General features: G+C 50.8%; 1 protein-coding gene across 3 annotated transcripts in view; it reads right to left on the minus strand.

Annotated features, from left to right (window-relative positions):
• The window catches only part of LOC143767980 (uncharacterized), a 433,969-nt gene that overhangs the window by 45,297 nt on the left and 371,349 nt on the right, over nucleotides 1-17,323 (minus strand). For 2 of the 3 annotated variants that reach the window (XM_077256572.1, XM_077256570.1), the window contains exon 1: nucleotides 5,697-5,767. The gene's annotated coding sequence lies outside the window, so the exon portion shown is untranslated. Of the gene's footprint in view, nucleotides 1-5,641 lie in introns of those variants that run through there. The other variant, XM_077256571.1, reaches the window with a different exon arrangement.

Here is a 17,323-nt window from a genome sequence, read left to right on the forward strand (position 1 = left end):
GATTCCATCAGCTGATTTCAGAGTGTAAGCAGCGCACAACGTGTAAGTAGCCTCCAGACGCCAAGGTCAGCTGCCAGAATATTCAATGCTTCCCACGCCCATATTCCTGGGCGTGGTGAGCAGTGAATATTCATTTTCTTTAATAGTGGTTGGGCAATCATGTGTGCCCACTATTAAAGAGAATGAATATTCACTGCTCCACAGGCCCAGTGAGAGGGACTATGGGCGCGGGGAGCAGTGAATATTCATGATCTTTAACAGTGGGAAGACGTGTTAGCTGCAGCTGCTGGCTCCTACCTCCTGTAACCTGCTCCTCCATCTGTCACTTCCCCCCTGCCTATAGCCACTATAAGGTACATCTGGACTATAAGACGCACCCTTTTCTCTAAAATTTTGGAGGAAAAAAATGCATCTTATTGTCCAAAAAATGGTACTTGACACCAAAGTCTCCATATACAGTGTTTCATGGGGTTTATGTCTGGCCTTAGGCTTTCCTACATTACAAGAAAAACACCAGAAAAAAACAAATATTAAAATGTTTAAAGAAAATACACACAAACAATTCTTGGAAGAGGAAAAAAAACATAAAAAAAAGCAGCAGACACATTCTATTTTTTTTTTTAACATGTTAAACATTTTTTTTTTAAATTAACTCTTTTGGGCCCCAGAACATAGATGTACACCTCAGGGACAGCACAGGTGCGGCTGCAACAAAAACCCTGGCAGTTTAACCACTTGCTCTTGTCAAAAGACAACATGGCATCTCAGAAGGTGGGACAGAGTTCGGTTGAATGCCCTCCGCCTCCGAGTACTCGATAGTATGGGGCGGCCTAGATACTACGATACTTACATGCCTAATAATGGTCAAACAACAGAATCTCAAATACAGATACCATAATAATAATAATAATAATAATAATAATAATAATAATTCGGGATTAAAGCAACCCGTATACATATGGGTACAACCCTGCGGAGCTCCCAAACATTCAACCACCAAAACATGGAGCAAAAACACCACCAAAAAAATCAAAGAAAAAGTTTTCTTGATTAGAATAAAATTGTATTCTTTTATTGCAAAAATTGAGTAAAAACAGAAGTCATTAAGTTATAAATATGTATAAACAGAGCTATTCGAATATGGCCACAGATGCCAAGATGTACAAATGCTACAGACAAGACATACTCATGGGCAAAAGTAATACATCATCATCAGCAATATCCCCAATCAAAATATCAATCCAAACCAAAGTGCCAGTGCATAAACCCCAGAGATATAGGGTGGCCAAATCCTAAGTGTCCTAGAGGTAAGTGTACAATAGTGACAGATTTCTCACTGTTCTTCGATCAGTGACCTGTCATAGAACACTCACCACCTAAAACACTAAGGGACCATACATATTGTAAGTGTCTCACCCATATAGATGTCCATCTGTAGCCACGCGTCCCGACGCGCGTTTCGCAATGGCTCCCTCGGGGAGCTGGAATTTAATTAGAATCACCTGGAAAACTAATTATCACATGTGTTTAAGATTGATTCCAGTGATCCATTGAGCCCTGAGACACGAGTTTATTTAAAAAACAGAACAATTAAATCTTTATGACACTTAAATCCAATTTGCATAATAATTTGGAACACTGTAGCTGTGAGGATGTCTGTGGGGTGGATGGTACCATATTGTGCATGTAGAAGGCAGTACTGTGGGAACATTAGAAAGTGGGGGAAGGCAGTGTTGTGGGAATATTATACTGTGTGCGAGGGGGATGCCAGTCCTGTGGAAACATTATCCTGTGTGAACAGCAAGCTGCTATTGTTGGAAAATTATACTATGTAAGGGGATGGCGGTAATGTGGGAACATTATACTGTGTGTGTAGGAACCTGCTTTTGTGAGAACATTATACTGTGTGTGGTGGGATGATGGTACTATGGAAACATTACACTGTGTGTGGTGGGATGATGGTACTATGGAAACATACTGTGTGGAGAGAATGGCGGGACTGTGAGGTTATACTATGTTTGGGGGTATGGTGAAACTGTGGAAATATCTTTTGTGTGAGACATGTCAGTACTGTGGAAACTTTATACTGTGTGAGGGGAATCATATATACTGTATAAGGGGTGTAAAAACATGTGTCATAAGAAGAACAAATCCTCAGGATTTGCGGCATTTGTACAAAAAGACTGCCATCTGCCATTCAGACAGGACCCTACGGAATCAAAGGGAAGAGAGAGAGTTTCAGGAAGAAAGAGTGTAGATAGTACACCAGGTCAGGTGACCTTGATGACACAGTTTCCTGTTATTATAAAGGCCATAGACCTAAAGCCAGAACATATTTGGCACCAAGCAAAAAAAAAAAAACGGGGTGCCAGTGAAGAATCTGAGGTACCAGGCCATGGCAAAGTAACCAAGGCAGCTGGTTGTGGTGGCAGTACCCAGGCGGCACCAGATGAGTCCCAGAGTCCAGACTATGCCAGCCAAGGCCCAAGAACCAGACCTGCACTGGTCAAGACCCAGAGTCCAGACTATGCCAGCCAAGGCCCGAGAACCAGACCTGTGCTGGTCAAGACCCGGAGTCCAGACTATGCCAGCCAAGGCCTGAGAACCAGACCTGCACTGGTCAAGACAGAGTCCAGACTATGCCAGCCAAGGCCCAAGAACCAGACCTGCGCTGGTCAAGACCCGGAGTCCAGACTATGCCAGCCAAGGCCTGAGCACCAGACCTGCACTGGTCAAGACCCGGAGTCCAGACTTTGCATGTCAATCCCTGAGAACCTAACCTGCGCCGGTCAAGAATCAGTCAAGATTACGCCAGGCAAGAGCAGAGTCCCAGCTCTTGTTACTTCTGGTACAAGAGACAGATGTGCCAATGGTCTGTGAGGAGAGTCTGCTCAGTAGTATACGCCTGCAGTGAAGAGCAGGAGGCGCGAGTGAGCCGGCCATTGCTTTCAGCACTGAAATCAGTACAGGTGTTGGTCCAGGGTGTACAAGAGACAAGGTGAAAGCTGGTAGAAGTGAAGGCGGCCCAGCGAGCCTTGATAGACTTTATTAGGAGGACTTATGGCCTAAAGGGAAGAGGCGGAGACCCCGCTATGGCCGGTGTTCGCAGAGTAGAGTGTTGTCGACTATATGTGTCAGGAAAATCATCCTTGTCAGTAGCTAAAGTAACATGTGGTTAGAGGCTGCTATTAGTGAGAGTGAGGCGGAGAATTCATTGTGTATCTGATATTGGATATTTCACCTCGTAATCACCCTGTTCTGCATTATTCACTGTTGCCATAGTGATCACAATTCCCATTATCAGGAAATAAATAATTATATTGGTTACTTCCGCCTTGTGTTTGTCGGTGTGTTGTATCCGGTCACCTGATTATAGGGGCATAATGGGGGCATTATACTGTGTGGGGGCATCATATATACTGCATAAGGGGCATATTGGGGGCATTACACTGTGTGGGGGCATCATATATACTGCATAAGGGGCATAATGGGGGCATTATATATACTGCAAAAGGGGCATTACACTGTGTGGGGCCAGGAAAGGGGCCCTGTACTAGGAGAACAATCCGCTACCTCACTTCCTGTCCTCCATAGTTGGGTCGTATGTGTTAATTACAGGAAACAGAACAAAAATGTTATCTACTATATAATTGTCTAACGGTCACTTCCGTCTGTCTTTCTGTCACCGTTATTCGTTCGCTGATTGGTCTCGGCAGCTGCCTGTCATGGCTGCCGTGACCAATCAGCGACGCGCGCGCACACACACCACACAGTCCGGAAGAAAATGGCCGCTCCTTACTCCCCGCACTCACTGCCCGCCGCCCGCATACATTGTCAGGTCACTGCTCACACAGGGTTAATGCCGGCGGTAACGGAGCGAGTTATGCCGCGGGTAATGCACTCTGTAACCGCCGCTATTAACCCTGTGTGTCCCCAATTTTTTTACTATTGAGGCTGCCTATGCGGCATCAATAGTAAAAAGCAATAGTAAAAAAATGTAATGTTAAAAATAATAAAAACAAAAAACCTGCTATACTCCCCCCTCCGTAGTACACCAACCCGCTCGAGCCGGACGCCATCTTCCGTTCCCGGCGATGTATTGCGAAATTACCCAGAAGACTTAGCGGTCTCGCGAGACCGCTAAGTCTTCTGGGTAATGTCGCAAGACATCCTGGGAAAGGAAGATGGCGGCCGGCGCGAACAGCTCGGCGGAGCTTCGGTGGATCCCAAGCGTCAGTAACCGCTTCCTGGATCTAGGCGCCAACAGCAGGTGAGTATATTACTATTTTTTATTTTAATTTTTTTTTTCAACAGAGATATCATGCCCACACTGCGATATGCGTGGGCTGCGCAATGTACTGCGTGGGCTGCGCAATGTACTGCGTGGGCTGCGCAATGTACTGCGTGGGCTGCGCAATGTACTGCGTGGGCTGCGCAATGTACTGCGTGGGCTGCGCAATGTACTGCGTGGGCTGCGCAATGTACTGCGTGGGCTGCGCAATATACTGCGTGGGCTGCGCAATATACTGCGTGGGCTGCGCAATATACTACGTGGGCTGCGCAATGTACTACGTGGGCTGCGCAATGTACTACGTGGGCTGCGCAATGTACTACGCATACATATTCTAGAATACCAGATGAGTTAGAATCGGGCCACCATCTAGTGATTCCTATAAAGTTGCAAAAATACCTCCAAAGAGTCTCAGTGCTGAAGGGGTTAATGTCCCCCACGCTCAGTAATGGAGAATCTCCAGAACAGACCTCCACCCGCAGAGCCGCACTCCACATAGAGAATAATGGGGCCTCCAGCACCGACCTCCACCCGCAGAGCCGCACTCCACATAGAGAATAATGGGGCCTCCAGCACCAACCTCCACCCGCAGAGCCGCACTCCACATAGAGAATAATGGGGCCTCCAGCACCGACCTCCACCCGCAGAGCCGCACTCCACATAGAGAATAATGGAGCCTCCAGCACCGACCTCCACCCGCAGAGCCGCACTCCACAGAGAGAATAATGGAGCCTCCAGCACCGACCTCCACCCGCAGAGCCACACTCCACATAGAGAATAATGGAGCCTCCAGCACCGACCTCCACCCGCAGAGCCGCACTCCACATAGAGAATAATGGAGCCTCCAGCACCGACCTCCACCCGCAGAGCCGCACTCCACATAGAGAATAATGGAGCCTCCAGCACCGACCTCCACCCGCAGAGCCGCATACCACATAGAGAATAATGGAGCCTCCAGCACTGACCTCCACCCGCAGAGCCACACTCCACATAGAGAATAATGGGGCCTCCCGCACCGACCTCCACCCACAGAGCCACACTCCACATAGAGAATAATGGAGCCTCCAGCACCGACCTCCACCCGCAGAGCCGCACTCCACATAGAGAATAATGGGGCCTCCAGCACCGACCTCCACCCGCAGAGCCGCCTTCTACATAGAGAATAATGGAGTCTCCAGCACCGACCTCCACCCACAGAGTCGCACTCCACATAGAGAATAATGGAGCCTCCAGCACCGACCTCCACCTGCAGAGCCGCACTCCACATAGAGAATAATGGAGCCTCCAGCACCGACCTCCACCTGCAGAGCCGCACTCCACATAGAGAATAATGGGGCCTCCAGCACCGACCTCCACCCGCAGAGCCGCACTCCACATAGAGAATAATGGAGCCTCCAGCACTGACCTCCACCTGCAGAGCCGCACTCCACATGTATGGCTATTCGGTAAACACTAGAGTGTATGGGCTCCTTCCAGGTGTGACGTCATTTCCGGGGGCGTGTCCTATCGGGAGGGGGCGTTTTCTCATTTGGTTGAGCCTAGACTGTATGGGCTCCTTCTAGGTATATATTCTTGAAGATAGCAGACTTTATGGGCTGCTGCCTGGCCCTGACTGCAGCCTATACATGACACTAGAATGTATGTGCTCCTTCAAGGTATAAATTATTAAAGCCAGCAGAATATATGGGCTCCTGCCAGGTTGCATCCCATACAGTATAGCCGGCTCACTGGTGAATACAATAGACTGTACGGGCTCCTGTCACAGGGCTGCCACTAGAAATTTCGGGGCCCCATACTGGCAAAATTTCCGGGGCCCCCTTGAGACTCCGCCCAGGCTCCACCCCAGCCCCGCCTCCACGCTCCACCCCTCAAACTGTCCACAGTCCCACCGCTCTCTCTTGGAAAATCTCCACTTCTCACCTATCACATTGACAGTTCCCATCACCAGATCACACATGTAGCCGGCAGCTTTTGTTTTGGCCAATAAATTTTTTTAAGCCACCAAAATGACAAGGTAGACACTTTTGGCCGGGCCCTACTCTACTGTAACCTATTAAATATTTGTTAAAATATGCAGTACAATTTAGGTATATTTTTATTTTTCAATTTTTAAAATGACCTATAATACCACATACAAGGAACAAATACCACAGCACCATGACCAGACACCATATTATCACCACAGTGACCTATAATACTATCTACAAGGCACAAATACCGCCACACCATGACCAGATGACATATTACCACCACAGTGATCGAATAATATCAAATACAAGGAACAAATACCACAACATCATGACCAGACCACATACAGTGGGGCAAAAAAGTATTTAGTCAGTCAGCAATAGTGCAAGTTCCACCACTTAAAAAGATGAGAGGCGTCTGTAATTTACATCATAGGTAGACCTCAACTATGGGAGACAAACTGAGAAAAAAAAATCCAGAAAATCACATTGTCTGTTTTTTTAACATTTAATTTGCATATTATGGTGGAAAATAAGTATTTGGTCAGAAACAAACAATCAAGATTTCTGGCTCTCACAGACCTGTAACTTCTTCTTTAAGAGTCTCCTCTTTCCTCCACTCATTACCTGTAGTAATGGCACCTGTTTAAACTTGTTATCAGTATAAAAAGACACCTGTGCACACCCTCAAACAGTCTGACTCCAAACTCCACTATGGTGAAGACCAAAGAGCTGTCAAAGGACACCAGAAACAAAATTGTAGCCCTGCACCAGGCTGGGAAGACTGAATCTGCAATAGCCAACCAGCTTGGAGTGAAGAAATCAACAGTGGGAGCAATAATTAGAAAATGGAAGACATTCAAGACCACTGATAATCTCCCTCGATCTGGGGCTTCACGCAAAATCCCACCCCGTGGGGTCAGAATGATCACAAGAACAGTGAGCAAAAATCCCAGAACCATGCGGGGGAACCTAGTGAATGAACTGCAGAGAGCTGGGACCAATGTAACAAGGCCTACCATAAGTAACACACTACGCCACCATGGACTCAGATCCTGCAGTGCCAGACGTATCCCACTGCTTAAGCCAGTACATGTCCGGGCCCATCTGAAGTTTGCTAGAGAGCATTTGGATGATCCAGAGGAGTTTTGGGAGAATGTCCTATGGTCTGATGAAACCAAACTGGAACTGTTTGGTAGAAACACAACTTGTCGTGTTTGGAGGAAAAAGAATACTGAGTTGCATCCATCAAACACCATACCTACTGTAAAGCATGGTGGTGGAAACATCATGCTTTGGGGCTGTTTCTCTGCAAAGGGGCCAGGACGACTGATCCGGGTACATGAAAGAATGAATGGGGCCATGTATCGTGAGATTTTGAGTGCAAACCTCCTTCCATCAGCAAGGGCATTGAAGATGAAACGTGGCTGGGTCTTTCAACATGACAATGATCCAAAGCACACTGCCAGGGCAACGAAGGAGTGGCTTCGTAAGAAGCATTTCAAGGTCCTGGAGTGGCCTAGCCAGTCTCCAGATCTCAACCCTATAGAAAACCTTTGGAGGGAGTTGAAAGTCCGTGTTGCCAGGCGAAAAGCCAAAAACATCACTGCTCTAGAGGAGATCTGCATGAAGGAATGGGCCAACATACCAACAACAGTGTGTGGCAACCTTGTGAAGACTTACAGAAAAAGTTTGACCTCTGTCATTGCCAACAAAGGATATATTACAAAGTATTGAGATTAAATTTTGTTTCTGACCAAATACTTATTTTCCACCATAATATGCAAATTAAATGATAAAAAAACAGACAATGTGATTTTCTGGATTTTTTTTTCTCAGTTTGTCTCCCATAGTTGAGGTCTACCTATGATGTAAATTACAGATGCCTCTCATCTTTTTAAGTGGTGGAACTTGCACTATTGCTGACTGACTAAATACTTTTTTGCCCCACTGTATTACCACCACATAGTGACTGAATACTACAATACTGATCAATAATAAAAAAAACCACAATACTATCACCATAAGTGCCATTATACACAGGAGATCTGTACTAAGTATGCAGTGTCTGTGTACAGGTAATACAGTGATCACCAGTGACATTATACACAGGAGCTCTGTATATAGTGTATAGGTAATCCAGTGATCACTGGTGATATTATACACAGGACCTCAGTATATAGTATACAGTGTATAGTGTCAATGTATAGGTAACACACTGACTCACCAGTGACGTCTCTAGGTGAAGTCCTTCATCTTTCATCCCGCACAGACCACCATCACTTCATGCAGCCAGGACTCGTTTCTGCAGGAAATAACAGTTATCTCGAGTTCCACTTGCAGAACACATTACTTCATTTTCCCAACTTCTACATTACACCACATGAAGAAGGCGACATAGTGTCAATCTACACAGTAATAGGACCGCCCCTCCATTTAAAACAGTATACTCAAAAAATAAAATAAATACATCACTACAGTAATAATATCCCTTAATTAGCCCCTATGGTAATAATATTCGCCATCCTGGCCCCATGTGTCTCATTACTGGGGTCAGCCATACGTTCTCCCATCCTGCCCTAATGAGTATCCATCCTGCCCCATATGATCTCCCCATCCTGCCCCATCTGGCTCCATCGTATCCATCCTGCCCCATGATCCTGCCCCATCTGTCTCCAATCCTGCCTCCAGTGTCTCCAATCATGCCCGTATCACCATTCTGCCCCGTCTCCAATCAGGCCCCCATTTCTGCAGTCATGCCCCCTGTGTCTCAATTCTGCCCCATCTGTTTCCATTCCTGCCCCAGTGTCTCCAGTCATGCCTCAGTGTCTCCAGTCATGCCGCCATGTCTGTCATCCTGCCCCGTGTCTCCAATCATGCCCTGTTTCTCCTTTCAGCCCCCCTGTGTCCAGCTTTCTTCCCCCGTGTCCAGCTTTCTGCCCCCGTGTCCATCTTTCTGCCCCCGTGTCCAGCTTTCTGCCCCCGTGTCCAGCTTTCTGCCCCCGTGTCCAGCTTTCTGCCCCCCCTGTGTCCAGCGTTCTGCCCCCTCCTGTGTCCAGCGTTCTGCCCCCCCTGTGTCCAGCGTTCTGCTCTCCTGTGTCCAGCGTTCTGCCCCCTCCTGTGTCCAGCGTTCTGCCACCCGTGTCCAGCGTTCTGCCCTCCTGTGTCCAGCGTTCTGCCCCCTCCTGTGTCCAGCGTTCTGCCCCCCGTGTCCAGCGTTCTGCCCTCCTGTGTCCAGCATTCTGCCCCCTCCTGTGTCCAGCGTTCTGCCCCCCCAGTGTCCAGCGTTCTGCCCTCCTGTGTCCAGCGTTCTGCCCCCTCCTGTGTCCAGCGTTCTGGCCCCCCTGTGTCCAGCATTCTGCCCTCCTGTGTCCAGCGTTCTGCCCCCCCCTGTGTCCAGCGTTCTGCCCCCCTGTGTCCAGCGTTCTGCCCCCTCCTGTGTCCAGCGCTCTGCCCCCTCCTGTGTCCAGCGTTCTGCCCCCTCCTGTGTCCAGCGTTCTGCCCCCTCCTGTGTCCAGCGCTCTGCCCCGTGTCCAGCGCTCTGCCCCCGTGTCCAGCGTTCTGCCCCCCTGTGTCCAGCGCTCTGCCCCCTGTCCTTTCTGCCCCCCATGTCCAGCGCTCTTCCCCCTGTCCTTTCTGCCCCCGTGTCCAGCGCTCTGCCCCCTGTCCTTTCTGCCCGTGTCCAGCGCTCTGCCCCCTGTCCTTTCTGCCCCCCGTGTCCAGCGCTCTGCCCCCTGTCCTTTCTGCCCCCCTGTGTCCAGCTTTCTGCCCCCCGTGTCCAGCGCTCTGCCCCCTGTCCTTTCTGCCCCCCTGTGTCCAGCGCTCTGCCCCCTGTCCTTTCTGCCCCCCTGTGTCCAGCGCTCTGCCCCCGTGTCCAGCGTTCTGCCCCCCTGTGTCCAGCGCTCTGCCCCCGTGTCCAGCGCTCTGCCCCCTGTCCTTTCTGCCCCCCTGTGTCCAGGTTTCTGCCCCCCGTGTCCAGCTTTCTGCCCCCCGTGTCCAGCTTTCTGCCCCCGTGTCCAGCTTTCTGCCCCCCTGTCCTTTCTGCCCCCCGTGTCCAGCTTTCTGCCCCCCTGTGTCCAGCGCTCTGCCCCCGTGTCCAGCGTTCTGCCCCCCTGTGTCCAGCGCTCTGCCCCCTGTCCAGCGTTCTGCCCCCCTGTGTCCAGCGCTCTGCCCCCTGTCCTTTCTGCCCCCCGTGTCCAGCGTATCCATCCTGCCCCATGATCCTGCCCCATCTGTCTCCAATCCTGCCTCCAGTGTCTCCAATCATGCCCGTATCACCATTCTGCCCCGTCTCCAATCAGGCCCCCATTTCTGCAATCATGCCCCCTGTGTCTCAATTCTGCCCCATCTGTTTTCATTCCTGCCCCAGTGTCTCCAGTCATGCCTCAGTGTCTCCAGTCATGCCGCCATGTCTGTCATCCTGCCCCGTGTCTCCAATCATGCCCTGTTTCTCCTTTCAGCCCCCCTGTGTCCAGCTTTCTTCCCCCGTGTCCAGCTTTCTGCCCCCGTGTCCAGCTTTCTGCCCCCGTGTCCAGCTTTCTGCCCCCGTGTCCAGCTTTCTGCCCCCCCTGTGTCCAGCGTTCTGCCCCCTCCTGTGTCCAGCGTTCTGCCCCCCCTGTGTCCAGCGTTCTGCCCTCCTGTGTCCAGCGTTCTGCCCCCTCCTGTGTCCAGCGTTCTGCCCCCCCTGTGTCCAGCGTTCTGCCCTCCTGTGTCCAGCGTTCTGCCCCCTCCTGTGTCCAGCGTTCTGCCCCCCGTGTCCAGCGTTCTGCCCTCCTGTGTCCAGCGTTCTGCCCCCTCCTGTGTCCAGCGTTCTGCCCCCCCTGTGTCCAGCGTTCTGCCCTCCTGTGTCCAGCGTTCTGCCCCCTCCTGTGTCCAGCGCTCTGCCCCCTGTGTCCAGCGTTCTGCCCCCTCCTGTGTCCAGCGTTCTGCCCCCTCCTGTGTCCAGCGTTCTGCCCCCCCTGTGTCCAGCGTTCTGCCCTCCTGTGTCCAGCGTTCTGCCCCCCCTGTGTCCAGCGTTCTGCCCTCCTGTGTCCAGCGTTCTGCCCCCTCCTGTGTCCAGCGCTCTGCCCCCTCCTGTGTCCAGCGTTCTGCCCCCTCCTGTGTCCAGCGTTCTGCCCCCTCCTGTGTCCAGCGCTCTGCCCCGTGTCCAGCGCTCTGCCCCCGTGTCCAGCGTTCTGCCCCCCTGTGTCCAGCGCTCTGCCCCCTGTCCTTTCTGCCCCCCATGTCCAGCGCTCTGCCCCCTGTCCTTTCTGCCCCCGTGTCCAGCGTTCTGCCCCCCTGTGTCCAGCGCTCTGCCCCCTGTCCTTTCTGCCCGTGTCCAGCGCTCTGCCCCCTGTCCTTTCTGCCCCCCGTGTCCAGCGCTCTGCCCCCTGTCCTTTCTGCCCCCCTGTGTCCAGCTTTCTGCCCCCCGTGTCCAGCTTTCTGCCCACGTGTCCAGCTTTCTGCCCCCCTATCCTTTCTGCCCCCCGTGTCCAGCTTTCTGCCCCCCTGTGTCCAGCGCTCTGCCCCCTGTCCAGCGTTCTGCCCCCCTGTGTCCAGCGCTCTGCCCCCTGTCCTTTCTGCCCCCCGTGTCCAGCGCTCTGCCCCCTGTCCTTTCTGCCCCCGTGTCCAGCGTTCTGCCCCCCTGTGTCCAGCGCTCTGCCCCCGTGTCCAGCGTTCTGCCCCCCTGTGTCCAGCGCTCTGCCCCCTGTCATTTCTGCCCCCGTGTCCAGCGCTCTTCCCCCTGTCCTTTCTGCCCCCCTGTGTCCAGTTTTCTGCCCCCCGTGTCCAGCTTTCTGCCCCCCGTGTCCAGCTTTCTGCCCCTGTGTCCAGCTTTCTGCCCCCCTGTCCTTTCTGCCCCCCGTGTCCAGCTTTCTGCCCCCCTGTGTCCAGCGCTTTGCCCCCGTGTCCAGCGTTCTGCCCCCCTGTGTCCAGCGCTCTGCCCCCTGTCCAGCGTTCTGCCCCCCTGTGTCCAGCGCTCTGCCCCCTGTCCTTTCTGCCCCCCATGTCCAGCGCTCTGCCCCCTGTCCTTTCTGCCCCCGTGTCCAGCATTCTGCCCCCCTGTGTCCAGCGCTTTGCCCCCGTGTCCAGCGTTCTGCCCCCCTGTGTCCAGCGCTCTGCCCCCTGTCCAGCGTTCTGCCCCCCTGTGTCCAGCGCTCTGCCCCCTGTCCTTTCTGCCCCCCGTGTCCAGCGCTCTGCCCCCTGTCCTTTCTGCCCCCGTGTCCAGCGTTCTGCCCCCCTGTGTCCAGCGCTCTGCCCCCTGTCCTTTCTGCCCCCCATGTCCAGCGCTCTGCCCCTTGTCCTTTCTGCCCCCGTGTCCAGCGTTCTGCCCCCCTGTGTCCAGCGCTCTGCCCCCTGTCCTTTCTGCCCCCCGTGTCCAGCGCTCTGCCCCTTGTCCTTTCTGCCCCCGTGTCCAGCGTTCTGCCCCCCTGTGTCCAGCGCTCTGCCCCCTGTCCAGCGTTCTGCCCCCCTGTGTCCAGCGCTCTGCCCCCTGTCCTTTCTGCCCCCCGTGTCCAGCGCTCTGCCCCCTGTCCTTTCTGCCCCCGTGTCCAGCGTTCTGCCCTCCTGTGTCCAGCGCTCTGCCCCCTGTCCTTTCTGCCCCCCGTGTCCAGCGCTCTGCCCCTTGTCCTTTCTGCCCCCGTGTCCAGCGTTCTGCCCCCCTGTGTCCAGCGCTCTGCCCCCTGTCCTTTCTGCCCCCCCGTGTCCAGCGCTCTGCCCCCTGTCCTTTCTGCCCCCCTGTGTCCAGCTTTCTGCCCCCCTGTGTCCAGCGCTCTGCCCTGCCCCCCCCGGATCGCCGCTCTCAGTAAAAAAAAAAAAAAACAAGCTCTACTTACCTCCCGCGCTCCTGCTTTCTCCAAGCAGCTGCAATGACGTCAGACGCCGGCGACATGCACGCTGCGGCTGACGTCAGCTGTCAGCCTCAGATTGGCTGGCGGCTGTTAACTATTGACGTGCGGGCACGGGCCCGCACGTCAGTAGCGCTGCAGCGCCGGCCACAGCTAAGGGCCCGGTTCAGCCTGCGGCTGCCGGTAGGGGCCCGGTGGGCAGATGAGACGGGGCCCGATGTGGGCCCTCTCTGCCCACCGGGCCCCATACGCCAGTCACGGCTGTAATGCCTTGATGGCGGCCCTGTCCTGTCAGGTATATATTATTGTAGATATAGACTGTATGGGCTCCTGTCAGGTATATATTATTGTAGATATAGACTGTACAGGCTCCTGTCAGGTATATAGTATTGTAGATATAGACTGTACGGGCTCCTGTCAGGTATATATTATTGTAGATATAGACTGTACGGACTCCTGTCAGGTATATATTATTGTAGATATAGACTGTACAGGCTCCTGTCAGGTATATATTATTGCAGATATAGACTGTACAGGCTCCTGTCAGGTATATATTATTGTAGATACAGACTGTACGGACTCCTGTCAGGTATATATTATTGTAGATACAGACTGTACAGGCTCCTGTCAGGTATATATTATTGTAGATACAGACTGTACGGGCCCCTGTCAGATATATATTATTATAGATATAGACTGTACGGGCTCCTTTCAGGCATATATTATTGTAGATATAGACTGTACAGGCTCCTGTCAGGTATATATTATTGTAGATATAGACTGTACGGGCTCCTGTCAGTTATATATTACTGTAGGTATAGACTGTACGGGCTCCTGTCAGTTATATATTATTGTATATACACTCACCGGCCACTTTATTAGGTACACCATGCTAGTAACGGGTTGGACCCCCTTTTGCCTTCAGAACTGCCTCAATTCTTCGTGGCATAGATTCAACAAGGTGCTGGAAGCATTCCTCAGAGATTTTGGTCCATATTGACATGATGGCATCACACAGTTGCCGCAGATTTGTCGGCTGCACATCCCAAAGATGCTCCATACAAGGCAGGATGGATCCATGCTTTCATGTTGTTTACGCCAAATTCTGACCCTACCATCCGAATGTCGCAGCAGAAATCGAGACTCATCAGACCAAGCAACGTTTTTCCAATCTTCTACTGTCCAATTTCGATGAGCTTGTACAAATTGTAGCCTCAGTTTCCTGTTCTTAGCTGAAAGGAGTGGTACCCGGTGTGGTCTTCTGCTGCTGTAGCCCATCTGCCTCAAAGTTCGACGCACTGTGCGTTCAGAGATGCTCTTAGGCCTACCTTGGTTGTAACGGGTGGCGATTTGAGTCACTGTTGCCTTTCTATCAGCTCGAACCAGTCTGCCCATTCTCCTCTGACCTCTGGCATCAACAAGGCATTTCCGCCCACAGAACTGCCGCTCACTGGATTTTTTTTCTTTTTCGGACCATTCTCTGTAAACCCTAGAGATGGTTGTGCGTGAAAATCCCAGTAGATCAGCAGTTTCTGAAATACTCAGACCAGCCCTTCTGGCACCAACAACCATGCCACGTTCAAAGGCACTCAAATCACCTTTCTTCCCCATACTGATGCTCGGTTTGAACTGCAGGAGATTGTCTTGACCATGTCTACATGCCTAAATGCACTGAGTTGCCGCCATGTGATTGGCTGATTAGAAATTAAGTGTTAACAAGAAGTTGGACAGGTGTACCTAATAAAGTGGCCGGTGAGTGTATAGACTGTATGGGCTCCTGTCAGATATATGTTATTGTATATATAGACTATACGGGCTCCTGTCAGGTATATATTAGTGTAGATACAGACTGTACGGGCTCCTGTCAGGTATATATTATTGTATATATAGACTGTATGGGCTCCTGTCAGGTATATATTATTGTATATATAGACTGTACGGGCTCCTGTCAGGTATATATTATTGTAGATACAGACTGTACGGGCTCCTGTCAGGTATATATTATTGTAGATACAGACTGTAGGGCTCCTGTCAGGTATATATTATTGTAGATACAGACTGTACGGACTCCTGTCAGGTATATATTATTGTATATATAGACTGTACGGGCTCCTGTCAGTTATATATTACTGTAGGTATAGACTGTACGGGCTCCTGTCAGGTATATATTATTGTAGATACAGACTGTACGGGCTCCTGTCAGGTACAGTGCCTACAAGTAGTATTCAACCCCCTGCAGATTTAGCAGGTTTACACATTTGGAATTAACTTGGCATTGTGACATTTGGACTGTAGATCAGCCTGGAAGTGTGAAATGCACTGCAGCAAAAAAGAATGTTATTTCTTTGTTTATTTTTTTTTTTTTTAAATTGTGAAAAGTTTTTTCAGAGGGTCATTTATTATTCAACCCCTCAACCCACCAGAATTCTGTTTGGTTCCCCTAAAGTATTAAGAAGTAGTTCAGGCACAAAGAACAATGAGCTTCACATGTTTGGATTAATTATCTCTTTTTCCAGCCTTTTCTGACTATTTAAGACCCTCCCCAAACTTGTGAACAGCACTCATACATGGTCAACATGGGAAAGACAAAGGAGCATTCCAAGGCCATCAGAGACAAGATCGTGGAGGGTCACAAGGCTGGCAAGGGGTACAAAACCCTTTCCAAGGAGTTGGGCCTACCTGTCTCCACTGTTGGGAGCATCATCCGGAAGTGGAAGGCTTATGGAACTACTGTTAGCCTTCCACGGCCTGGACAGCCTTTGAAAGTTTCCTCCCGTGCCGAGGCCAGGCTTGTCCGAAGAGTCAAGGCTAACCCAAGGACAACAAGGAAGGAGCTCCGGGAAGATCTCATGGCAGTGGGGACATTGGTTTCAGTCAATACCATAAGTAACGTACTCCACCGCAATGGTCTCCGTTCCAGACGAGCCCGTAAGGTACCTTTACTTTCAAAGCGTCATGTCAAGGCTCATCTACAGTTTGCTCATGATCACTTGGAGGACTCTGAGACTGACTGGTTCAAGGTTCTCTGGTCTGATGAGACCAAGATCGAGATCTTTGGTGCCAACCACACACGTGACGTTTGGAGACAAGATGGCACTGCATACGACCCCAAGAATACCATCCCTACAGTCAAGCATGGTGGTGGCAGCATCATGCTGTGGGGCTGTTTCTCAGCCAAGGGGCCTGGCCATCTGGTCCGCATCCATGGGAAGATGGATAGCACGGCCTACCTGGAGATTTTGGCCAAGAACCTCCGCTCCTCCATCAAGGATCTTAAGATGGGTCATCATTTCATCTTCCAACAAGACAACGACCCAAAGCACACAGCCAAGAAAACCAAGGCCTGGTTCAAGAGGCAAAAAATCAAGGTGTTGCAGTGGCCTAGTCAGTCTCCTGACCTTAACCCAATTGAAAACTTGTGGAAGGAGCTCAAGATTAAAGTCCACATGAGACACCCAAAGAACCTAGATAACTTGGAGAAGATCTGCATGGAGGAGTGGGCCAAGATATCTCCAGAGACCTGTGCCGGCCTGATCAGGTCTTATAACAGATGATTATTAGCTGTAATTGCAAACAAAGGTTATTCCACAAAATATTAAACCTAGTGGGTTGAATAATAATTGACCCACACTTTTATGTTTAAAATGTATAAAAATTTAACTGAGCAACAAAACTTTTTGGTTTGTAAGATTTATGCATCTGTTAATAAATCCTGCTCTTGTTTGAAGTTTGAAGGCTCTAACTTATTTGCATCTTAATAAACCTGCTAAATCTGCAGGGTGTTGGCTCTTTTGTCATTCTGCGGGTCTGTGGCTGGGATCAGCTGCCTCGTTACCTGCTAGTCAGGTTTTCTATTTAACTCACCTGGACGTTCATTTTTTGCCTGCTGTCGTTGTATTCAGTGTGCTTCTGATTTCTCCTGACTTCGTTCGTTTTCAGTCTCTCCAAGAGAAGCTAAGTTTGCTCGTTCATTTTTGCTCATCTGTGTTCTATATGTTTCTCAGTATACGATGAGTTCTGTCCAGTTTGCTAATATGTGATTGTTGTGAATCTGCTTTTGGGCTCCTTCTGGTGGTGGCTAGTGGTACTGGTGACTCGGGTGTGTTTTCTTTCTCAGTTCACCTGTTTTCATCAGTAGTGGGGAGTTCCTATTTAATCCTGCTCTTCAGTCATTGCCTTGCCGGCCATCAATGTAACCAGAGCCTTTCTGTTGCATGTTCCTGCTTCTAGACTACTGATCA

Source organism: Ranitomeya variabilis, chromosome 4 (genome assembly GCF_051348905.1).
Source record: "Ranitomeya variabilis isolate aRanVar5 chromosome 4, aRanVar5.hap1, whole genome shotgun sequence".
Classification (NCBI taxonomy): domain Eukaryota; kingdom Metazoa; phylum Chordata; class Amphibia; order Anura; family Dendrobatidae; genus Ranitomeya; species Ranitomeya variabilis.